Genomic DNA, 3,641 nt, shown 5'->3' on the forward strand with positions numbered 1-3,641 from the left:
CAGCATCTGAGAACTAAAATCAACCCCCCTCGGGGAACCCCTAAAGGTCCCCCCCTAAATGGGCCACATAATAAACAGAGAACAAAGGGAGGAGGGGAGGGGACCGGGGGCACCCTCTGCAGCTGACACCCCCGCAAAAAAGCCCGGCAGAACAGCTCAGTCTTACAGGCCCTGCGGAACTCACCAAGGTCCCACAGGGCCCGGACAGATGGAGGGAGGCTGTTCCACCAGGTGGCCCTGGCCCTAGCGGAGGCCAGCCACATCATAGAGGGGCCAGGGACAACCAGCAAATTGGCCTCTGCTGAACGCAGAGACCGAGCTGGGACATGCAGGGTAAGACGGTCCCAAAGGTACGAAGGTCCCAAGCCACGTAAAGCCTTAAAGGTTAGCAACAACACCTTGAAGATGACTCGGAACTCAATTGGGAGCCAATGCAGGCTACGCAACACAGGTAAAATATGGTCTCGAAAGGTACCTCCTGTGAGCAGACGAGCTGCCGCATTTTGGACCAGTTTCAATTTCCGAATCAGGCGCAAGGGAAGGCCCACATAGAGCGAGTTACAATAGTCTAACCTGGAGGTGACAGTTGCAAGGATCACAGTTGCATGGATTTTGAGTCGGAACAGCCAGAATGAGAAACCATTGCTGCGAATCTTCGGTTGTCTCTACCGCCTGGTCTACAGTGATGCCTACTGCTCCACCAGGAAGGAGTCGGAAACAGAAGAGAAATGGCCAAGGAACATGTACAGAGCTGTAGACCCATCTGAAGTGGCCATCCGTAAAGCAACTTCCTCTTGGATTGTCCCCAGCACCTAGTGTTTTCCAAGGTCAGGTTCCCACGGCCGAGCCACGGCATCCCCATTCTTCACTTAGACGTGGTCGGGGTGCTTTGAAGAACAAGCCATTGGCTTCACCACAAGGCCAACTTCCAGCAGACAGCTGTGCCTTAGGCCAACAGTTGCTCCGCTCTGCGGCTCGAGCCTGGCTCCATGGCTTAGTTAAAACATGTTATTAGAAATCGAGAGCAAAGACAGCTACTGTAGAAGTTCTCCTTCCAACCCACATGCATTTTTTTTAAACTGCAAGAATTGCCTGCTGGATCAGGCCAAGGGTGCTGTCAAAATCCTGCCTCTCTTTTTCCAGCAGACGCCTTGGGAAGCTCATAGTCAGGGGAGAAAGACCTCCAAGGCCTTTTCATGTCCTCCTCGTGCCCCAAATCTTTGGCATCCAAAGAAATACTCTCTCTAAAAGAGAGCTAGCGTGGTGTAGCTGTTAGAGTATCAGATGAAGAAGAAGAAGAAGAGGAAGAGGAAGAGGAGGAGGAGTTTGGATTTATATCCCCCCTTTCTCTCCTGCAGGAGACTCAAAGGGGCTTACAAACTCCTTGCCCTTCCCCCCTCACAACAAACACCCTGTGAGGTAGGTGGGGCTGAGAGAGCTCCGAGAAGCTGTGACTAGCCCAAGGTCACCCAGCTGGCATGTGTGGGAATGTACAGGCTAATCTGAATTCCCCAGATAAGCCTGCACAGCTCAGGCGGCAGAGCGGGGAATCAAACCCGGTTCCTTCAGATTAGATACATGAGCTCTTAACCTCCTACGCCACTGCTGCGTAGTGCATAGATTAGGATCACAAACCCCCACTGCGTAGTGCGTAGATTAGGATCACAAGTTCAAATCCCCACTGTGCCGTGGAAGTTTGCCAGGTGACTCTGGGCCAGTCACACATTCTCAGCCTATCCTACCTCACAGGGTGGTTGTTGTGAGAATAAGATGGAAGAGTAGGGAAGGATGCCAGCCACCTCAGGTCCACATTAGGGAGAAAAGCGGAGTATAAATAATAAGCACGGAGCTTCCATTCTTTGCTATCATGGTTCATAGAGCTGTCTACCTCCTATGAAGATTTATGGCATGCTGCAGTACTGCAGTCTTAGCTCTGCTCACAACCTGAGTTCGATCCCAACAGAAGTCGAGTTCAATCCCAACAGAAGTCAAGTTCAGGTAGCCGGCTCAAGGTAGATTCAGCCTTCCATTCCTCTGAGATTGGTAAAATTAAAACCCAGCTTGCTGAGGCTAAAGTGTGGGTAAGGCATAACAAACCACTATGTAAACAAAGTCTGCCTAGTAAACATCATGTTGTGATGTTACCCTGTTGGTCAGGGGATGATCTTTACTTTTAAACCTTCAGAAAAACTGTCTTCCTGCAAACCACAAAATCCATCTAGTCCCAAGCACGGAGGTTATGGTAACAGGCTGGGATATGAAAGTTCATCGAGCAACTGAAAACGGGCAAGTGAAGTTGCAAACAGGATAGCTGCAATGTAAGAGGTAATTCAAAACATTCTCAGACTGCATAATTTTGTATAACGGTTGCATGCATCAATTTCTATGGAACAACTTTTTAAATGGGAAGGGCTCGGGGTGGCAGGCTGACCGTGGACAACAGAGGGCGCTAAAGTGTTTTCAAATTGAGATTGGTCAGTCTGGGAATGGAAAAGACAGGCCAGGATTCTGTCCGGCTCCTTTGCGAAAAGGTGCAGGAGGATTTCGAACTTCTCATCCTTTCTGTTTTCATTCTGGGTTGCCACTCCAGTTTGGCTTCTCATATGGGTGGAATCAAAGCCCCCCCCCCCCCCCCACACACACTTTTTAAAATCACGCCATCTTGTTTTGTTACACAAACTATACTATGAAATTATGTACAAGACAGAATCAATGTTTGGCCATCATTTTAATCATGTCGGTTTTTAAAGTTTAACGGATATATTAATACCCACCCCTCCCCAAACCCTTGCTTCCTCCGGCTCTGCCCTCCCCCCCAAATTCTGCAGGAATTTCCCAAACTGGAGGTGGCAACCGGAGGACACATTGAGAATACAAAATAGAACTTCTTGGTGAATAAGGCTTCGGTGGATGATGCATCTCCTTCTTCCAGCGTTTAAGAACCTGTTCAGGCTCTCTCCTCTGTTTATTTGATTCTCGCACAGAGCCAAGTCCTGGACGACTTTTTTCTGTTGGCCGGGCACGACAAGTTACGTCTCCCCGGCTGTTGCTTTTAAACCACTCTAAATATTTACTCTTTGTTTAGGCTGGGAAGGGCGACAATCTCGTCGGAAAGATTCAAGGTTCGTCGAGCGTGCCTGGCTAAAGTTGCAGCTCTCTGAACACCAGTTTGGCCTTTGCCAGGCACAGGAGTGGGTTGCTATAACCAGTGTGGGATACTGGTTAGACTGATAGGCTAGGCCTAAGGAGACTGGTGTTAGCGAGGGTGCCATCAGACAGTCCAGTGTCAAGGCTGGTGGCAAACAAAGACATGGTCAGGGGGTCTAGAGTCAAGGCACGGGCAAGAGGTCAGGCAGGCAGGCTGAGAGCTGGAGTGAAGTGATGTCACTGTGTGGCGTGATGCTCTAGGAAAGTGGTTCTCAACCTTCCTAATGCCGCAACCCTTTAATACAGCTCCTCATGTTATGGTGACCCCCAACCCTAACATTTATCCATTTTACAGATGGAGAACACTGATGCAGAGAGTCTTAGGCGACCCCTGTGAAAGGGTCGTTCGACCCCCAAAGGGATCGCGACTCACAGGTTGAGAACCACTGCTCTAGGAGCTCTCCAAAACTCTATAGTAAAAACCATAGAGATCA

This window comes from Sphaerodactylus townsendi, linkage group LG16 (genome assembly GCF_021028975.2).
Source record: "Sphaerodactylus townsendi isolate TG3544 linkage group LG16, MPM_Stown_v2.3, whole genome shotgun sequence".
Lineage (NCBI taxonomy): Eukaryota > Metazoa > Chordata > Lepidosauria > Squamata > Sphaerodactylidae > Sphaerodactylus > Sphaerodactylus townsendi.